General features: G+C 44.2%; 1 protein-coding gene across 50 annotated transcripts in view; it reads right to left on the bottom strand.

The window, feature by feature from the left end:
* Nucleotides 1-22,983, bottom strand: part of MBNL1 (muscleblind like splicing regulator 1) — a 184,221-nt gene that overhangs the window by 46,911 nt on the left and 114,327 nt on the right. The gene's annotated exons all lie outside the window — the stretch shown is intronic.

A 22,983-nucleotide genomic window follows, 5' to 3' on the forward strand; every position in this document is an offset into this window, starting at 1 on the left:
ACTACGATTTAAGGCTGCACCACTGTGGTGAATCCTGAAGATGCCTAGGACATTCCAAACAAACAGTATGTGCCTCTACCACTCAGCCACAACCCTTCTTAAATAAACGGGTATATTTGTACAGACGTAGCAAAATTTAGATTTGGTATGATACCTCTCAAAGCTACTTCCTAATAATGCTGGTGACAAGACCTCATGGAAAGGGAAGGGAGAAAACATCTTCCGAAGCACCCTGAGGTAATGTCAAATTTGGATTCCTTCTAAGTCAGGCATGGCCAAACTTGGCCCTCCAGATGTTGTGGGACTACAGTTCCCATCATCCCTGACCACTGGTCCTGTTAGCTATGGATGATGGGAGTTGTAGTCCCAAAACAGCTGGAAGGCCAAGTTTGGCCATGCCTGTGCTAAGTCCTAGGCAATACCCTTGTCTTTTAACAGATTAGCTCAATACACAACAAGGCCTCAGCATGCACAACTAGGAGAAGGACAACAGCCCAAATTTTTGAGTGGCACATAGCACTGCGTGTTGTTCGTGCGCAGATTTTGTCTGAATTAAAAGGACGGTGCCCAGGGCACTGCAGAGAATGATGAAACCTTGAGTAATATTAGCAGCAGCAATTAGCCATTGACTCTCTTGAGTTTAAACATGACACTGCCAAAGAAAATCCCCTACCCACAAGCACAAGTTTCAGGTTTAAATTTAACTGCTCTTCTGGGTAATGCCTTTCTTTCGTTAACGAAATAAAGTATTCTTCTCGTTCAGCTAAGAGCAACGCCTTAGAACAGAATGTCCAAGTCCCACCTCCAATTTCGAAAACATTTCAGAGAAAAAACATTAACATAGAGCAACATATGACCGATAAAAATGAATTGTATACAGAACCTTCCGTCGAATTTAATGGTCAGTTTCATACCTTCCATTTATTGTAACAAGATCATCTCTGTACTATATCTTCTTGCAGATAAGTAACTCTATATGTCACTGGTCCTATTCTCTGTGACCTTTCTAAGGATACAGCAGGGCAGAACGGCTTGTATGGCCCAATCCTGCACAAATAATTACTGAACCTCATGGGGCTTGTTTCCCAGTGGGCTGCACAAACCCCATTCTTAATTTTACAAACCCTACAGTATTCAACAAGACTCAGTCCCAGATAAGAATTCACGTCAGTGTAGTCTAAAGCAGATGTCATGTCACAATTGTCAATAATTTTCTGGAGACCACAAGCTAGATACCGCCCAATGCAAAATGAAGAGAAACTGAAGCCTGACTGACCCATACTGAACCCGGGATGGGGGGTTGTCACATCAAAATGGGTGTGGCTAGAGTGCAAAAGTGGACGTGGACAATCACCTTTATTAAAAAAAGCATATATTTGGTCCTTCACTGTCCATACTGGGGGGGGGGTCACAGAGACATTTGGGCATCACATAATCATAACAGGGGGGTCACTGCCCAAACTGGGGGGGTCACAGAGACATTTGGGCATCACAGAAGCATAATGGGAGGGTCTGAGATAGTGATCAGTATGTACATGTATGGGTGCACATATATAGGTGTGTGCGCATGTGGTGGGTGAAATTCAGAATCATACTTTTCCCATCGTTCTGCCAGTGGAAGCATCCCGGCTTTCCAGGTAGAATGATAACCTACACACTGTTGTGGGGGTTCTTCCAATGCCACTCCTGAGCCAATTTCAGTGGGCGGGGTTTTTGTGGGGTTGGGGGGAGGCAGCCCCACTGGACAAATGAAAGGTCTGTGCCCAGGGCTTCCATGGAGGAGGCTGGTTAAGTGGGCCTCGCTCCATAGTTTCAAAAGAATTTAAACAGATAAATTCTGTGGGGCCTTGGCGGGAACGCAAAACCCTTTGCCATTCAAGCAGAAGAGTGGGCTGGGATGAGTCAGTAAAAAGAGAGAGAGAGAGAGAAAAAAAATGTGCAGGGGGGAAATATTGATTATGTGTGATGTAACATCGCCTATTCCATACTGACACCACCCTTCAGTGTTACAGTTCTGCCCCTGTCTGCCCCATGGTCTCCCTCATTTCCACGGCAGGCACAGACGACGCCACTGCAGATTGGCTGAGCTCAGGTCCCTATTTGACTTGTGGGGATTGACTGAGCTGAATGAGCACATCTGGTCCCTGAAACAAGCCCCCTTCAGACGCACTCTCATCTTGAAAAACAGCAATTAGTCAACAAAATTAATGTTTCCAATGATCACGGTTAAATGTATAACGGTAGAGTCTATTCTCCCAGGGACACGCGAAAAACAAAGATATAAAGAGGCACAAATTTCTTCTTGGCAGAACAAATGGCTTAATCTGAAAGGTTCCAATTCCCTTCTTTTCCGTAGTAATCAATCCAAAAAGCAGCCGTGGCAGTGAAAAACAGAACCTTAATTTAAGCAAAGGGTTGCTTGCATCAAGCTTTGCTTTGCTCTCCCCACCGCCTTTTCTTAAAAAGAACAAATTAATGCAGTACAACATGCCCTTATGTTGTACTATTGCACAGAAAGCTACAAAGCTTCTCCTTGTTATAGGTCTGCCAGTGATCCAACCCAAAGCTCTCTTGTGTCAGTGTATATGATTTATTTCAACCCATCTGCCTCTGCTCTCAGCAGCCAAGCACACATGACTCTCATTTCTGCAGCTAGCCAGTTGGCATTTGCATAACACAGTATGTTTGATGACGGGATTTTACATAATTCTCGAGATCTTGTTGGGGGTTAAGCAGCAGCAGTAGAACAGTCAATCAAACCGACTGACTATGCCGATATGCCTTTCAAAACACATTCTCACCATTACATTGGAAACCCCAGTCTGGATCAACCCAAGGCCGTGAAATGTGTCAAATATGGAGGAGGTTTATCTAACATCATAGAAGAAATACAGAATGGCCGCAGCATATTGAGGCAGAGAATGTGGGAGGTCAACAGACACCGCACTTTAAAAAAAGCAGACTTTCTGTTTAGGGTTGAATGTGGGACACATGTGGCACTGTGGGTTAAACCACAGAGCCTAGAACTTGCCAATCAGAAGGTCGGTGGTTTGAATCTCCGCGACGGGGTGAACTCCCATTGCTCGATCCCTGCTCCTGCCAACCTAGCAGTTCGAAAGCACGTCAAAGTGCAAGTAGATAAATAGGTACTGCTCTGGAGGGAAGGTAAACGGCATTTCCGTGCATTGCTCTGGTTTGCCAGAAGTGGCTTAGTCATGCTGGCCACATGACCTGGAAGCTGTACGCTGGCTCCCTCGGCCAATAAAGCGAGATGAGCGCCGCAACCCCAGAGTCGGTCATGACTGGACCTAATGGTCAGGGGTCTGTTTACCTTTTATGCAGCGTGGCGGGGGGAGTGTACTAGACGTTGAGCCAAACAGGCTTAGTGTGTGCAAAATGGGAAACCTGAATTAGCAGGTGAATGAAGCAATTAACTTTTCAACAACAGAATTTACTGTAGAGTTCTACAGATAGTCATTTCTCTACTTTGAGAATCATAAGAAGAACCTGCTGAGGGACCTTCTGATCAGAAAGCCCAAGAGGCTCAAAACAGTGAGTCAGATAAACAAGGCCAAGGGAACTTAAGAACATAAGAGCCCTGGATTAGACCAAAGACCCATCAATTCTAGTATCCTAGATCAAAGAGGGGCTGTAGCTCCTTGGTACAGCATCTGCTTTGCATACGAACAGTCCCTGGCATTTAGACTCCAATTTGAAACCTTGGAGACCCTACGACTAGTCAGTGTAGGCATATTAACCTAGGTTGGCCAGTGTTCTGGTTCAATATAAGGCAGTTTCCTATGTTCCTAACCTGTTCTTACAGTGGCTGACTAGATGTCTGAAAAGTCCCCACACAAGTGCAATAGCCCTCTCCCAATATGGCTCACTAAGAGCTGATCCTGAAAGTATTCATAGAATTGTAGAATTGGAAGAGATCTCAAGGGTAATCTAATCCAACCCTCTGAAATAAAGGAATCTCAACCAAAGCATCCATGACAGATGACACCTAATATCTGCTTCAAAACCTCCAGTGAAGAAACAGCCCGCCACCTTCCGAGAGAGTCCATTCCACTGCTGGACAGCTCTTGCCGTCAGAAAGTTCTTCCACAGCCATAAAGACTAACAGCCCTCCATGAATTTCTTCACATGTGTGAATTCACTGGGCAGCAAAAGAGCACCGTAGAAGCAGCAGGGACAGAAGGGGAACGATGGAGGATCAGAGAGAGGCTTGCAGGAGCCGTCTGAGAAGGACCCCCCAAGTTATCAGACAACCAATCACATCAGCTCCAGAAAGTTTATATATCACCAGGGCTATTATGCAACCCTGAAATATATATATTTAATGTAAACGACCCTAAGAGACCAAACACAATTTCCTTGCCAGGTCAACTCACACATGCACACTTTTAAACCTAATGCATTTTCATGCATTCGTACTAACAATTACTCATGACGGTTTGTTGTCAGTGTGCGGGTGCGTGTTTAAGCCCATTTTCCATGCCCCATGTGTACCGTTAGCCTATTTAAATCAATGCAGATCTCTGGCAGAGAACGCATCTCCTCTAGAATTCATCCACTTTGGCACAAAATCTATGCGATTCCTGCAGTGTCCTTCCAGTGGCAATAAAAAAAATGGCCTAATTAGCTAAATATATCATCTAAATAAGACAGGAACAAATATACAAGTTGATCCCAGGGAGATAGGATACAGTCTGGACCGGTAAACTAAAATAATCTCCTTTCAGCATGAAACTCATTAGAGAAGTTGGTTGGATGAAAGATAGTCCACACCTGGTGCTGATGCCGGATTCTCTGTTTCTATAAGATACAACAGCCCTATCAGGGCACTGCACTCATGGTTAGCACCAAGACGGAAGCCAGAGGTGATACCATGATGAGTAGCCCCTCCTTCTGGCATCCACATCTGTAATGGAGTGAGGGGGGCTAAGCTTGCACACATATAGAGTTCCATGCAGTTATGAAGCTCTGAATGCTCAGAATTACAGAACCAAGTGGAAACTTTTATGTGCAACCGCAGAGGATCAGTGCACTGCTTGATAGCAAAGCTGGTTAGGGCGCAGTGTTGATAGTGCCAAGTTGCAAGTATGGGACAGCTGCATTTTCCTGCATTGCAGGGGGTTGGACTAGACAATTCACAGGGTTCCATGATCACTGCAAATGGTGGCAGCAGTTACGAAATTAAAAGACGCCTGCTTCTTGGGAGAAAAGCAATGACAACCTTAGACAGCATCTTAAAAAGCAGAGCCATCACCTTGCCAACAAAGGTCCATATAGTTAAAGCTATGGTTTTCCCAGTAGTGCTGTATGGAAGTGAGAGCTGGACCATAAAGAAGGCTGATCACCGAAGAATTGATGCTTTTGAATTGTGGTGCTGGAGGAGACTCTTGAGAGTCCCATGGACTGCAAGAAGATCAAACCTCTCCATTCTGAAGGAAATCAGCCCTGAGTGCTCACTGGAAGGACAGATCCTGAAGCTGAGGCTCCAATACTTTGGCCACCTCATGAGAAGAGAAGACTCCCTGGAAAAGACCCTGGTGTTGGGAAAGATGGAGGGCACAAGGAGAAGGGGACGCCAGAGGACAAGATGGTTGGACAGTGTTCTCGAAGCTACCAGCATGAGTTTGACCAAACTGCGGGAGGCAGTGGAAGACAGGAGTGCCTGGCGTGCTCTGGTCCATGGGGTCACAAAGAGTCGGACATGACTAAACGACTAAACAACAACAATGAAAATCACAAAAAATAGGGGGAAGGAGTAACTTTCAGCAGTGTTTTTGCTTTCCACCACTGGAGGGCGCTCTAGGCCCACCTGAGGACACCTCTCCAGCCATGAAGGAGTGAATCATATGTGCAAGTTTGGATTCTATGCATGGACCTCAGGGGGAGGGGCTACTTGGTGAGGAAGAGGAACCTGCAGCTCTCCAGGTGCTGTCAGGATCATAACTCCCATTATTCCTGACCATCGGACCATGGCTGCCTGGTAGAAGTTGGGAGTCCAACAACAACTAGAAGGGTGCAGGTTCCCCATAACTGACCATAGGTTACAGCTGCATTATAGCTGATGAACGAACAGTTGAAATCCAGGTATGTGTGTCGCCAACTGAGATTTGCAGAATTTGACATGTTCCACTTTTACGTATGGAGATCAATTTCTTCTCCTGAGCATCTTACACATATGCAATGGGTGGCTATTTAGACCACACACTGAGGCTGGGGGTGTGTGGCGGGGGGTGCTCTGAGTCAACATAAACTGGACGGAGCTTGGGAACCTGAGAACAGTGGCCCTTCAGGCCAGAAAAGTTTGCACGAGCCTTGAAAAAGCAAGTACCTTTGCAGCTTTCTGATTCAAGGTGTTTAGAATTCACAGGGAGGTGGGGGGGGGGTAACACCCTTCTGAAGAATATGCATTAACCGGTTTTGAGCTTCTTCCTAGAATTCGGCACCACCCCACAATTACTCCAGTGAATGCAAAACCTACCCAAAGCTAAGCACTTTCAGACCAAGCGCACTGTTGATTTCTCTCTTTTGACCTCAGGTGATTCAAACTTCCCCAATGAAATCAGTGTGATTTACCGGTAACTTTACCTGGAACTTATACGCCCTTTCTGCATTGTAAAACATGGCTAAATATGCCAGCTGTAAGTTTTAGGTCCACAAACGCGCACACTTTCTAGATCTCCTAAGAACAACAGGACTGGGCAGAGGACATTTGCCACCAACGAACAATGGACCAATCTGTCAATTTCAGTTTCTCCCATTTTTTTTCTACTTCACTCCATTTTGGCATCAATATGCAAACTTTTCTACAAAGAAAAAAGAACACACGAAAATTTGTGTGCATTCTTGTGTGCTTTTCTCCCAATATGTACAATTTTACAAGCATTTTCACTTAATGGAATCAATTTGAATATACAGTGGTACCTCGGGTTAAGTACTTAATTCGTTCCGGAGGTCCGTTCTGAACCTGAAACGGTTCTTAACCTGAAGCACCACTTTAGCTAATGGGGCCTCCCGCTGCTGCCGCGCCGCCGGAGCACAATTTCTGTTCTCATCCTGAAGCAAAGTTCTTAACCCGAGATACTACTTCTGGGTTAACAGAGTCTGTAACCTAAAGCATATGTAACCTGAAACGTATGTAAGCCGAGGTACCACTGTACTATTTTCGCTAATCTATGTGCTTGTGTGCACGCTTACCCCCAATATTGTAGTGCCAAATTGGGAGAAATTCTGGAGGCTAGCTGAATTTCAGTTTGTTCCTTGTGTGAATTAAGTAGGTTCTGCAAAAATGTGCACTGAACGAATTTATCCCACATCCCTACCACCAACGTCCACCCCTGTGAAAGAATCTTACTGTTGTGTTACTACTACCTTTCAGTTTTCAGTTATTGTCATTGGAGCCTGTTGTCGATACATGAATACTGCAGGTAGGCAAGTACGTAAAAACGTACACATACAATTTCAGGAGCAGTACAGAGTAGGGTAAACACTGGGGGAAACTATACAGCAACAGAGATCGACTGGCATAATCATATGACTGGATAACAGCAGCCAGAGTACTGAAAACATCACATGATGTGCAATATTTGCGGAAGGAAAGCATCAATTAGAGAGGCCTGTTACTTTTCCCACACTTAGATATAACCATCAAAAGAACCATCAGCAACAAAACCCCTCCTGCACTCATACTGGTTCTGCTAGGCTTTTGCAATTATAACTTTTCTGTGCTAAAGGATCTGAAAAGACTGCCCCAGATCTCCACGTCATGCAACGGGTTCTGTTCAAAGGGCTTGAACTCTACAGATGCTGGGATCTGCCGTGGGAGCCATGGAAAGAGTAAACACAGAGGTAGCTTCCAGGTTCTGAATCTGCCACGCATGCCATTCTAAACCAGACTTCCTCAACCTGGTTCCCCCTCCAGAGGCTTTGGGTTGCAACTGCCATTAGACTCAGCCAGAAGATTCAACGGTCAGGGGTGATGGGAGAGGTCGCCTTCTTGAACTGACTCCAGGTGGAGGAAAGGCAGCTCCAAACAGTATACTCATCTAAGTAGCTAAAATCCTCAGACACTATTTTTGGGCGGATTCAGGCGGCAACCATTTTGCACATGCCCCACTGGCGCATGGCCGCTAATGCGCAGGTCCTTTCGGACCCGGAGGAGGGCAAAAGGGGGGGACAAGGGGGGAGCGGCTTATTGTCTGCTCTGCCAACGCACACGGGACCCCCCCCCCCACTTGAAATGGTCACCACCTGTATAGCTATAATACCCATCTCTGTATCAGTGAATAAAAGTACTGGCGATGTGTGGGGGAGATACATTTATTTGCTTTCCTCCCATTTCTTAACCAACTCCCCATCCGTTTGGAAAGCCCCCAGGTGTTTCAGCAACAAATCGGCAAAAATGTATTAGCAGCACTTCAGAACACATAATATAATCAGGTCTATAAATAAAACGCCTGCATGCAAAAGCAGCATCGGCAACAAAGTGCTTGTCTAAATAAATGTTTTAACTTGGTTTTGTTTTGGATTTTAAAATTGTGTAAGGGTGGGGTCTGGTGGGTCTTCCAAGAGAAAGTGTGTCTATGGGAGGGAGGGTGACAGGAGGGAAGGCAGTAAAGATTCTATTCCACAGCCATAATTGCCATACAAGACAAAAAATACATAAAAATCATTCTGTTTACAGAACGGGGACAACCCAGCAAAGGTGTCCACAATTAGAAAAGGAGAGGCATCTCACACATAATGCCTCACATTTTTCTGAGGTGTCTTCCAATCATCCGGAGCAGAGGGAGGAGCAGAGCAAAAGGGAAGGAGAATCAGTGAAAAACTGCACCCCCTGAAACGTATTATTATTTATTAAATTTGTACACCACCCCCTCACCTGAAAATCACAGGGCAGTTCGCCACATAAAAATACAGAACGAAAACACAAAATACAAAATAAACCAAAAGCAAACCAGTAACACGCCCCCTAGCACAAACACATTTAGAAAGCTGTAGAAAGCTCATGAGCCAAAGGCCTGGGTAAAGAGAAATGTTTTCGCTTGGCACATAAATATATTTAATGAAGTTGCCAGGAGAGCCTCCTGTTCTTAACCTGAGGTACCACTTTAGCTAATGGGGCCTCTCGCTGCTGCCGCACGATTTCTGTTCTCATCCTGAAGCAATGTTCTTAACCCAAGGTACTATTTCTGGGTTAGCGGAGTCTGTAACCTGAAGCGTCTGTAACCCGAGGTACCACTGTAATCTAAACTAATCCATGGATCACTGGATCCAGTCCACTGAAACTATTCTAGCTTCACTCACATTTCCTCCCGGAAGGCACTTTTAATTCCAATTTGACTCTTGCTTTGATGAAATCTGGATAAGGGGGGGGGGGCAAATACGTATCACTATACCGATGCATTTCAAGCAACCTTGCACATCCCTCAGACGACCTTCTTCAAAAAGCAGCTAGCCTTCAGTGTTCAGTTTAATACAGACCAGAAGAGCAGGGTTTGACTGGCAAATCTATTATGCAGTGCATTATTCTAGAAAAGGGAAGATAGGGGCAGGGTTGGAAAGGAAGAGCAGCTTATTTTAAGTAAAGCAGCTGCAAAAATAAAAAATCTCCCCCCTATCCCAGCACATTTAAATTCCACCTTTATATTACATTAATTAAAATATAATTGGAATTACACATGACAATCTAGAATCTGGATGACAAAAATAATATAAAGGAAGTGCAGAATTTGTTAAGAAGGAAAAAGCTGCTGTGGTCTAATGGATGGCATTCTATTTTTATCCTGCAGAGAAGCTATCACACTGCAGGTGTATTAGCAAGTTAACATTTCTCTTTGGGCTGCAGCCACTGCAGAGAGACGCAAGTGGCCCCCAAACCTCAGCTGTGTCACGTAGGCAGGTTTTTATTATTATTACAGAACATAATATAGTTCTGGAGTCGTTAAAATCCCCAAAGATTTGCTGCTTGACCTTGTTGGTTTATAGGTTTCAACCTTGACTTTTAATAATGCAGTGGTTTGGTTTTGCTTTTTTTTTTTTTTTTTGGCAATGAACAAGTAAATCAAATGCAAATAAGAAACTTTTTTTAAAAAAGTCTTAATTCTCCAACATATCAATCGATTTTTTTAAAAGGTTACAAATAGATTGTTTGTTGTTGTTTGCCAACAGTTTAGAAGTAAAGCAGTCAGTCAAGCAAGGTGAAATGAATGTTTTGTTCTATGGAACTCTAATAAATGAGCTTAAACGGGAAAAGGAATAAACATATACAATGGACCCTCTAGTTATGAACCGATCCGGATATGTAACTTTCGGGTTACTAACACGGCAAACCTGGAAGTGTATACTTCCAGGTTTTCTGTGTGCGTGCGCAGAAGCGCTTAATCGCGCCACATGTATGCGCAGAAGCGGCGCCTCTGCCTATGGACTTTTTGGGTTCCGGACGGACCCCCGGAACGAATTTAATTCATATCCGGAGGGTCCACTGTCCTTAAAAGGATATAATGCGTAGAGTGGAAATATATGGGTTGTTGTTGTTGTTTAGTCGTTTAGTCGTGTCTGACTCTTCGTGACCCCATGGACCAGAGCATGCCAGGCACTTCTGTCTTCCACTGCCTCCCACAGCTTGGTCAAACTCATGCTGGTAGCTTCGAGAACACTGTACAACCATCTCGTCCTCTGTCATCCCCTTCTCCTTGTACCCTCCACCTTTCCCAACATCAGGGTCTTTTCCAGGGAGTCTTCTCTTCTCATGAGGTGGCCAAAGTATTGGAGCCTCAGCTTCAGGATCTGTCCTTCCAGTAATATATGGGTAGGGGTCCCCAATTCAGAGCTCAGAAGCACCCTAACACCCTCAGAGATATACCCTCAATACCCCTGTGAAACTCTCCACTGCCTTGTCCCTCCTCCCAGGGGACCGCAGCAGTTGCAAGGAAGAAGAAAGAAGGATATGTTTATTTTTCTCCTTCACTTCCTCTTCCTAAGTGGGACAAAGAGGAAATACAGAAGAAGCAGAATACCTAATTGCTACTGCCAGTAAGCTAAACAAGTAGGTCCCATCTAATGTAAATTGGCCCATGTGTTTCAGAAGTGGCTATTGAAAAATCTGTTGGATGTTTGGAAGTATGTCTATGTGCTTTGCTTTTAGAAAGGCATTCATAGAATTGATCCGGAGAAGATCAAGGGGAGCTCCATTTTGTGCTATAAGGCTTGATTCCCACCCGCCACTACAGCCCTCTTCAAGGGTTGACACTCCCCATCCCTGGAATGGCAGGAGATGGAGCACAGAGAGTTGCAGCAGGAAAGGTAAATGGGGAGAATTTGGCAGTTCTCCTTTGTGCGGAAGCGCTTTTCTGTTTGTACAAGCCATCTTTGAATCCAAGCTGTATACAGTCATATCTCGGGTTACAGACGCTTCAGGTTACGTGTTTTCAGGTTACGGGCGCGGCGAAACCCGGAAGTACCGGAACGGGTTACTTCCGGGTTTCGGTGCTTGAGCGTGTGCAGAAGCGCTAAATCGCGCTTTGTGCATGCGCAGAAGCGCCAAATCGCGACCCGCGTGTACACAGACGCGGCGCTGCGGGTTGCGAACACTGTGGCTTGCAAACGTGCCACCCGCACGGATCACGTTCGCAACCCGAGAATCAACTGTGTTTCTCACACTGGGACGCAACCTGAGGTAGAAATGTTTTTTAAATTGCCCTTAGATTCAACTGGCCCGCATTATTTTATGATCTGCTTGTTTCATAAACCTGATAAGACTGCTTGCTTGTAGGGGGAACAGGACACACACCTCAAAGCGTTTTACAAAAATGATAATAGTATTATCACTAAAAAAATTACAACCATAATTTAAAACAAACAGAAAGTTTAAAGCATAATAGAATACACTAAAACAAATTAAAACTCACACAAACTTTCTAAACATATGGGTCAGCTTGCCTAAACAAGAATGTCTTCGGTAGGTACCAGGGGGGAAAAAATACAGTGAAGACGTCTGCCTGATTTCAATAGGAAGGGAGTTTCAAACAGTAAAGTTTAGTGGTGTGGGTATTATGTGGCACCTATAGCAGTGCCAATTCTGCCGATCAGAGCGGCCAGGTGGGTAAGCTGATCTCGTAGGTAAACTGGACCCAAATTGTGAAGGGTTTTATCACCACTGTTCAAACAATCTCTCTCTCTCTCTATGGCTTATTCACAAGGCAGTCAGAGCTTATTGGTTGAAATGCTTGGCGAGATTTCAGGCAGAGAAATACTGCCTTCATCAGTAAGAAACAGCATGCCATTTTGTCGTACATAAAGCAAGGCTTACTTCTGCGTTATGTAATTGGGCTCCCTTATGGCAGATCGTAATTGCCCCCTTTTTATTACGCCACTTTATAACACTCCAAGTGCTTGACTTTCTGCAACAGGGCTACACAGATAGCGCTGCGCTTGATACTGCAATTAGCCTCTGTGCACAGACTATTCATAAATATATACTGGGACGGGGGAAGAGAGAAATATGGAGTCGTTATGAACTCCGCTCATGCCAGCTGCGGCCGTTCCATACGTCTTCATAAGAAGGAACGTGAAAAAGGAGAGGGGAAAGGGCAGATGACTATCATATGATGTTTTGCTTCTGCTGCCATATCAACAAAGTTCAGGCCGAAAGCCGAGGATCTGCTAAACCATTTGATTAGGGCACTGCGACTTCTGCAAGTATTTCAGATTGTTTTCTGCCGCGGCAGAAGAAATAATTCATTGCAATACTCCCTCCGGCCTGCTACGGCAGTAGTTTCCCATCATTTTCTTTTTTTGGATATTGCGTCCAAGCTGACAGGAAGGAGATCAGTTTTTATGTTCAGTCTTAAGGGGCTGTAGCTCAGCGGCAAAACAGATTAATATAATGACCCCACATGTTCCCCACCCCAAAACCCATACACACACACACACACACACACACACACACACACACACACACACAGTGGTCCCTCGGGTTAAGTACTTAATTCGTTCCGGAGGTCCGTCCTTAACCTGAAACGATTCTTAACCTGAAGCACCACTTTAGCTAATGGGGCCTCCTGCTGCTGCCGCGCCGCCAGAGCACAATTTCTGTTCTCATCCTGAAGCAAAGTTCTTAACCTGAAGCACTATTTCTGGGTTAGCGGAGTCTGTAACCTGAAGCGTATGTAACCTGAAGCGTATGTAACCTGAGGTACCACTGTATCTATAAATAAGCACAGCCTGAAAGAGTCACATTTAAGGGCATCGGCCTAATAGTATCCACTTCGTAACTACTACTATATTTGTACCATTTTTATCCTTGTTGTTGCTGTCCTTACTTTATTCAAAACAGGAGCCAGTACCCCAGCAGCTCACACTGGTCCATTGTTGGATTTAAGTCTCGAAATTGTGGGTGAAACACTTATTTTTAAGGACACAAAACCACCAACATCTGAACGTGAACCTCATAACACAGATGTGGCATTTGCATGAGCCGAGGAAGGCTGCAATCCTGTACACTAGGGATATGTAAGTGTACAGGATCGTGCATTCCCTTGGAGTATTCTTTAGGGGGACAACACACCAGGAGTGGGAAGGGCCGGTTTGCACTAATCAAAAGAAGGATGTGACTCTCTCTCTACCTCTGTACCCTTTTTCTCATTTGTCTTTCACTCCTAGCAGAAACCACCCCCTGCAGCTAAATGTTTTATGGGTATTTCTTTTCCCCCATTGGCACCATATATTAACCATTCCCTCCCTAGCTGTGTCTCCTGCCCCAGCAAAAGTTTTTATGGTAAGCCTAATAAGGGATGTAGCAGAATTCCAAAAGAAAAGGGAGCAGAATTTGCCGCTGTTCACTTATTCATCCTGTGATTGATGTTTGCTATTGTTCGCAGTCTACAAGCTGTTACTTATTTAATGGCATTTCCCCCATTTGCATTGAAATTAATGGTGTGGAATAATTAATCACTTAAAATCAAGCCAAGGGCTGAATAATGTAGTTTTTGTCGGAAGCTGAACTGCAGTGGAGCAGAAACGCTGTTGCATGTGGTGAACATGGGTCGGAATGGAAATTAATGCCTTCTTACATGCAAGAGCCAAAGTAATCTCAGGCCAAATCCAGGCTGGAGGAAGGGTGGGGGAGAGGAATTACTGCTATATTCATGTACCTGGGAGTAAGTGCCACTGAAAACTTAAATTTTACATGTACAGGGCTGAACGCTGTTAGGTGAATTTGAATTTATTTATTATGGTTGGAGACTAGCTTGTCGCTGTTTCTGGAGAGGGCAGCCAAAGATAAAGGTAAGTCTTTAACTTAGACGAATAAAGGCTGTAAAACTTCTTTCACTTTGCAATATTATACTGCAGCTGCACGCCTTTAAACTTCTAAGCCAGGCTGTTGAGAACTCAGCTGTATAAGAGGAATGTTATTATTCCCAAAGATCAAAGTTATTGGGTGTCATTTTGTAAACACTGTGGAGCATGGAGCGCATAACATTATTGCAAGCTTCGTACGAGGTTATGATCCTTACAGTGGTATAAAAATAGCTAAAATAAACAGTCCCAGCAAGCAGGCGCAGCATAAACTCTGAAAACTTCAAAAAACAGCACCACTCATTCTTTTTTAAGAGGGACAACTTGATTATCCCAAAGTGAAGTATTTCCTGACTGAACTATGCTTCATTCAAATGTAGCTCAGATGTATATATTTGAAGAAACTCTGTGGCTGAATTAGGTGGGGGAATATCTTAAAATTAAACAGCTTCAGCATACTGTGGCTGTTTATCCCCACTGCACCCCCATTTTTATGACACTGCTGGGGCACTACCAGACTTACAGAATATTCGCTATACAGTTTTGGACTGTGTTTACACAAAACAAACTGAGGGGTTTTTTTTAAGTTTCAAAAAGGTAATTGTATAGAATCTTGTTTTCCATAAATCCTTGCCATTACAGTATCTCTGTGGATTTTCACACATACGGCAGAACTGCCAGAACAAACATGCTGTTTATTAAAAGAGGTGAAACACTATTTGAATAAATCTTTCTTCTTCTTACCCTAGGGTAACAAATTCAACCTCTTTGCTCAGGCAGAGTAATACAATTAGCCACTAATATCATTTTAGGGAGCTGTCTGAGATGTCTGCATTAATTCTGCAATTCTTTTAAAATTATATGGCCTGGTACTCTAAAACGTTGCAGCCATTTGAATTATATTTACCTAAACCTGCAGATGTATTCCCACTGTAATTAATGTGATTGTTGTTGTGGATGATTCTGTTGTTCCTATGAATGAAGGGTTGTAGTTCAGTGATAAGAAAATCTGCATTGAATGAAGAGGGTCCCAAATCTAATCCCTGGCTTCTCCAGCTAGGGTTGGGAAAAAACTGGGCTTGGCCATGCCTCTCTAGGACTTCAATCAATGTTGACAATACCATGCCAGAGAAACCAAGGGTCTAATTCAGTAAAGTAAGGAAAAGGTAAAGGACCCCTGGATGGTTAAGTCTAATCAAAGGCGACTATGGGGTTGTGGCGCTCATTTCGCTTCAGGCAGAGGGTGATGGCGTTTCTCCACAGACAGCTTTCCAGGTCATGTGGCCAGCATGGCTGTACCGCTTCTGGCGCAACGAGACACTGTGATGGAAAACAGAGCGCACGGAAATGCCATTTACCTTCCCACCGCAGTGGTACCGATTTATCTACTTGCACTGGCATGCTTTCAAATTGCTAGGTTGGCAGGAGCTGGGACAGAGCCACGGGAGCTCACTCCATTGTGGGGATTCAAACCACCAACCTTCTGATCGGCAAGCCCAAGTAGCTCAGTGGTTTAGACCACAGTGCCACCCATGCCAGTACATGGTCCTGGCTCACCAACCAGGACAACACCGCATTCAACGATTAGAAACTTCAGTGGCAGAGTTATAGGTAGGGCATTAGTACATGTGTTCACATGGCTGTAGTCTACAGCTGAAAATAAGCTTCAGGAGACTCGCAAGGATACAGGTATACCATTATGCTGTGAGTGACTACTATGGTAAACAATTAGGTGGACCTATCTATTAGGGATGCATGCCGAGGATTGAAGTCTTTTTACACCAAGAATGGGAGGTGCTTGTGTCCTGCTTTGACAAGCTTAAAACAGTGGCTGCTTTTTGAAAAAGCTACTGCGGACAATGGAAAGCAATTCCTCATTGACTCATATATTTTTTCAGCAGAGAGGGCCTGCAAAGAGGCGGGGAGAATTATTCTGCAGGCAGGGAAGAAGCATTGCTCTCACTCTGAACTGGCTTTCTCTTTATGCCAGATATACTAGTCTGCTTACTTATGTGATAGTGCATCATCAGCATGTAAGCTACCCCACCCCCCAATTGGATGGGTTCACATAGTTAGCAAAAGGAGCCCCACTTTAAAGTAGCGGTGCGAAAGCTGCAGCAAATTAGGCAGGGAAGGGCATTAAAATAGCAAGCAATTCAAAAAGTAAGGGAGCTGAATGCACCATTTGGTGGAAAGGTGGGATACAGATCCAATAAAACAGACAAATAGACTTTCCTCCACCACCAACAAAATTGTGCCCAAAATATTCTTTTGCGAACATTCAGCAAAAATATAGAAATAATAGCAACAAATGCTTTTAAAACACACCAATATTGACCTTGTATGTTCACATCCCTTTAAATACGAGCCCTGTTGGCGCCATAGCTAAGAAAGTGCTCCGGTTTGAAGCGACACACGGTGCTTTCAAATAAGTCTATAACGTAGAACAAATCTAAAATCAACCAGGAATAAAAGATGCATTTTGTATTTCAACAGTTTCAAAAGCATTTCTTGCTATTTCATCAAGCAATGCTTACAGGGAAGAGGAGCCTTTTACAAACCTCCTGCTAAACCATACTGCTTTAGCAACTTAATTCAATATATGTACATAGATAACATAAGCTGTCTAGGATAATAATTCTGTCATTTGCATTTTAATATCAAAACTAGAAAAGTGCATTGTTTATAGGCAGCCGGGATTACTGAGCCAGATACTATGCCTTCATGGAGCTATGCTGAGCTACATGAGTCAAAGATATGGCTCATTGATTTCATCCTTTTCTGACTGCATTAAATCAAGTAGTCGGAGTCTCAGACTCTCTGCTTGAAATCTAAATAGCTCCAGCGAAATAAGTGTTGCTTCAAATCAGAAACGCACTTCAAGCTTAGATGTTCTGCTGGTGAATCTGCCAGCAACCGGCACAATACCCAAGATAGGGATGCGGGTGGCGCTGAGGTCTAAACTATTGAGCCTCTTGGGCTTGCTGATCAGAAGGTCAGCAGTTCAAATCCGTGCAACGGGTGAGCTCCCATTGCTCTGTCCCAGCTCCTGCCAACCTAGCAGTTCAAAAGCATTCCAGTGCAAGTAGATAAATAGGTACCATTGCGGCGGGAAGGTAAATGGTGTTTCTGTGCACTCTGGCTTTCGTCACGGTGTTCGGTGCCACAACCCCATAGTCACCTTTGACTGGACGTAACCATCCAGAGGTCCTTTACCTATTTACTTTACCTGCTGAAATTTAGTATAATTCACCACATGGACTGGGGCGACCACAGAATCATTTCTGCCACTCCTAGCACCAAGTATCAGTGAGCTGGATCGCAAGAGCACGAATTCACAACATGCTGGCTTGCTTTACGTAATGGTACAGTTCAGGGTGCAAACTCCCCAAAGATTTGTCCACTCCAGTGGAGAGTGTCCTAAACAGAAACGGCCCCAGTGACCCTCCATGGGAAGGATGTAATGTACCTGCTGGGCAGCTGCAAAGAACACCTGTACACATCCACTCTTCTTATGGCTGCTGTATTTTATTTAGATTTTAGCTTACCTTGTACTTAAGTCTCAAAATGGGTTGACTTAAAAAAAAATAAAGCATTCTAATAGTTCTGGTGCCTAATATGTACAAAACTTCTAGCTATCCCACTGAGATTAAAGCAACAGCCATAATTATGCCAGATGCGAAACAGAGAGAGACACAGACACACAAACACACACACACAAAAAATATTTGGGTGGTGCCATCTAATCAATGCATCAAATTTGTCAGCTTTGCTCCCTCCCTCAAAACAGTATTGGAAAATATGTGTCATATCAGACTGTAGATTTCTTTTCTGCAAATAATAAAGTAACACATATGGATAAACATTCAGTGGTTCAGCTGCTGTGGAAGCAAGCTTAAAAAACTTGTTTTAAAAAGAAAAAAAACCAATGTTCAAATGAGTATACATACAAAAGCAAACAGACTGTGTAACCTAACCCCTGTGCCACTATGAACAACTGTTAAACACCACCACCACCACCACCAACAACAACAACAACAACAACAACTTTTTTTGGTATGGTGCTTCAGTGTCAAGTGGCTTCTGGCTGCCATATTTAATTTAATTTAAATATATATATTTATAGATTTATAATTTTAATAAATTTGCCACATTTTCCTTCCTGGAATGCTGTGGAGCACCACAACTTCTAGGGCATTGGGAGAGGCAAATGCAATAGAGTGGCCCAAAGCTACTAGGTCCTGTAGGGATTGGGTGGGTGTGTAGTATACCTGAGTCCAAGGCCAGCAACGGGGTGGGGGGTGGGGGTCCAACAGGCTTCACCTTGTTGGAAGGAGCCAGTGGAAAGTCCCTAAATAGGTCATTTGAAGGGTGCAGCAGGGTGGGACTGAGCTGGCCTAGGATCTTCTGCCTCCTTAGTCAGTCTCCCTGCCATCATCACCTGTTGGCACTGGGTTTACTGTTGCTGAGGATGCAGCAGTGGATCCTCAGTGCCCTGTGGGTTTGGATTGTGCCCTTATTTAAGCTGATATGGCAAGGAGTTTACAAGTACCGGTAAATTTGTAGGGATTTATGCAGGACAACAAAATGACATTGGCTTGTCAATAGGAAAAAGTCGTTAATGGTTTGTCTTCACCTAACAGTTAATGACTTTTTACTATACAGTGGTACCTTGGATCTCGAACGTAATCCGTTCCAGAAGTCCGTTCGACTTCCAAAACGTTCGAAAACCAAGGCACGGCTTCCAATTGGCGCAGGCGACCCAAAAACAATAGCCAACAACCGCAACAGTCATTTGGCTTCCGAAAAATATTCCAAAATTGGAACACTTTCTTCCGGGTTTTCAGCAATCATGAGCCCATTTGTTCGTCAACTAAGCCATTTGAGAATCAAGGTTTCACTGTATTTCTTTTTATTGTTTTGGGAGAACAATCAAGTGTTGCCAACGAACTCTTAGTACCTTTGCCATCTCTTAGGCCATGGGAAACATTGGCAGTATGTTCTACTGTTTGCCAGCAGAAGGCAATTAAAACTAGCTTTAAGGAAACAGAAATACTTTGGCAGGATCCTTTTTGATAAATTCAATGCGATTGTAAATGTGTCTTAATATTGCAGCCTGGAGCAATCATACAGCAGCAGGCAACTAAAACAAAATACTGGCAGTGGTTGACAGCACCAATCTGCTTGAACAGTGGCACAAAGGTCAGTGGAACTACCAGCGAACTCCCAATATTGAGAGTGTTGTTTTTGGAGATTTGCCTTCCTTCGGAGTCACAAGAAATGCCATGCGATCCAGGATGAGTGGAATTTATATGCCTAACGTCAAGCCAACATCGCTGAAATAAATTCAGATAATTCTGTTTGTTTAGCATTAAATAAACACCATTGCGAATGTGCTCTCAGTAGACCCAAGGGCATTGGTACAGTCATCAGAACAAAATAAGTGATATATGGGAAGAAGAACAGTCGTCTCAAATTCACATTGAAAGACTCGCAGCATGCATACAGATATATCTTCAGGAATGACTGTTTTTTCCTTGCTTCCCCACTCCACACCCCACTCCAATGCCTTCACAGCAAATTTGACTGGCATATTTAGCAACTTATTTCTTACTTTCCTAGTGGTGAGCAGAGGAACACTTCTGCCACACATACACCAGGCTTGGTGTAATGGTGGTTTGGGTTGCTCAGCAAGACATTGCAAATTAACTATTTAGGATAGACTAGTGGCTGGCAACAGGAAACCTCTAGGTCAAAGAAAGCCCTTGAATATGCTCACTTACACCCTTCAAGTGGTTAAAAGGACCTTTTAAGCCGCAGCCAGCCATAGACAGGTTAATGGGGGAATTGGATTATTGCAGTCACTCATTTTAAGCCTTTGAAAAGTCATTACACTACTCTAAGGCTTCCAGCCTCAGACAATGATGACCACTCTGACAATGGCAGATGGGTGCTCTGTGCTCTGCTTTAGATCAGCCCATCAGTCGACTAGTGGGAGACGTTTGGCACTGTGGGTCAAACCACAGAGCCTAGGACTTGCCGATCAGAAGGTTGGCGGTTCGAATCCCCGTGATGGGGTGAGCTTCCGTTGCTCTGTCCCTGCTCCTGCCAACCTAGCAGTTCGAAAGCACGTCAAAGTGCAAGTAGATAAATAGGTACCACTGCAGCGGGAAGGTAAACGGCGTTTCCGTGCGCTTCTCAGGTTCGCCAGAAGCAGCTTAGTCATGCTGGCCACATGACCTGGAAGCTGTATGCCGGCTCCCTCGGCCAATAAAGCGAGATGAGTGCCGCAACCCCAGAGTCGGCCACGACTGGACCTAATGGTCAGGGGTCCCTTTACCTTTATCAGTTGACTAAACAGAGAAGTTAATACTTTTGTTGCTATTTAGGCCCTAAGAATTAGTACCTTAATACATTAATAACAGCAAGACGATAGTGAGACACATCAGTTCTAGAACATGTGAGAGACAGACCCGGTAATTCCCAGTGGCTCAAACACAAAAAGCACAAATCAACGTTTCTTGGAAGATCTTCAGAAAATCCCACTAGGATGCATGAGCAATGCTAGTATATTCACCTAGCCTGGCAGTTTTTCTTCTCTGCATATGGGCTGTATCTTCTGTTCTCCAGCCCAAAAGAAGCTTCCTTCCCAGATGACCCACTGTTTACACGCTTATATCCCTGCTAAACCTTATCCAATCTATTGCAAAATACATTTCCCCAAACCCTCTCCCTGTTCTCCTCCTCAGACCACTTCATACGGCTTCACTCTTCTGGAGTTAAGCTGTTAAGAGACTTGGGGGGTGATGGCAAAAAAATTGAGGTGTTTTTTCCCCCCTTCCCTGGAGTATTAATTTGATATCCAGCGAGTATAAGTGATGGACTTAAATCTCATTACCAACTACCTAGTGACCTAATTACCTGACCGCTACTGCAAAAATCTATGGCTGGGCTAAAGGTTCCAGGAGGCAACTGTCCAAATTAAAAACAACAACACAGAAATAGTATCAACTGCCCTGTAACAGCACACAACAAAACAGCCTTCCTGGAAGCATGAACAAATGCACCAGAGAAGCAAGCGAGAATACGATGGATTGAATATGGATTGAATGCAGGGAGGCAGTGGAAGAAGGGACCTTCCCAATTGTGGCATACTCTCCCCAGAAAGATGTGCCTGGCACCATCATTATCAACTTTTAGGCACTAGGCAAAGATGTTCCTGTTTAGCCTGGCATTTGGTTCTTAACTGGGAACATGGCTGTGGAGAGGACTTAGAAGATTTATTGCACTGCCCTCTGTATGCCTTCCTAGAAAGAAACTGTTATCTTGTGTCCAATGCAGCGAGTGGCCTATACAGGACATAGGTGTCCACCTATTTAGGTGGCAACCATTTTGTGTGGGGGTTCCATTCCTGGCCCCCATGGACATTGGCAGAGCTCGCATAAACCTGCTCCAACCCCCGTTCTGCCCTCTTCCAGTCCAGCATCAGCAGGCACACGTCAATTGGGCATGCACAAAATCAGGCTTCCTCAACCTCGGCCCTCCAGATATTTTTGGCCTACAACTCCCATGATCCCTAGCTAGCAGGACCAGTGGTCAGGGATGATGGGAACTGTAGTCTCAAAACATCTAGAGGGTCGAGGTTGAGGAAGCCTGCACAAAATAGTCACCGCTTGCAATTCATCAGAGGTTTTTAAACAGAGGTTGGAAGGACACCTCCCAGTGATTCTTTAGATGTGATTCCTGCACTGCAGAGGGTTGGACTAGATGACCCTTGGCATCCCTTCCAACTCTACGATTCTATGAATTACTTGTTATCTGTTGGATATGGGTATATATCCTATCAAGCTGCACTATTTTCAGCCGCAGTGAAGGAAAACCAAGTAAGGGAGCAGCACGTAAAACTCAGCTGAGTTCCAAATCATCTGCCATTTCAGACTACATGGCACTCATGAGGAATACAGTCCAGCTTGCAAGTCTTGTGGCAAAATAATTAGAATAATGTCGCCTTGGTGGCTTAGGAAATAAAGATGCTCAATGGCTCAGTTTAGTGTACATCCACAAGCTGCTATGAGTTGTTTCAGCATTAGGTGATCCTGAGCAAAGCTGGTGTGCACTTGCACGTACGTTTATACACATGCATGAACTGTTTAGGGAATACAGTGAACTTGTCCTTTAAGAAAAGTCCTACGGGCATAGATAGATAAAACCAGCTATTTCACAACGTACGCCATAAATGTCTGAGGGCTGTCATGCAGTAGCACACTTGAGATAATTCCTCCCTTCAAATCTGGGCAGAATTATAAGAGTTTACATTTTTCTCCCTCTTATAATTCTAAAAACCAGGGCTACCCAATGAAGTTGATTGTTGGAAGGTCCGGGGCAGACAGAAGAAAGTACTCATTTGCACAGAGCACGGTTAAATATGCAGTGGCCCCAAATGGGAATCAAATCTACGCCCTTGGTGTTACCAGCACCATGCTCTAACCAACTGAGCTATCCAGGTAGTAGACGCTAGGAACACCAGAGTCCGGCAATAAAAGACCAATTTGCCGTTAGCCAGTGCCTAGCTGCACTCCAGCAGATTATGGCATCAAGTTTTAACTCTGATTTTTAAAACTGAAAACTACAGATTTTCCAGGACAGTTTATTCTGCTGTTTTGCACCGTG

The sequence above is a fragment of the Podarcis filfolensis genome, assembly GCF_964270895.1.
Source record: "Podarcis filfolensis genome assembly, chromosome: 5".
Taxonomy (NCBI): Eukaryota; Metazoa; Chordata; class Lepidosauria; order Squamata; family Lacertidae; genus Podarcis; species Podarcis filfolensis.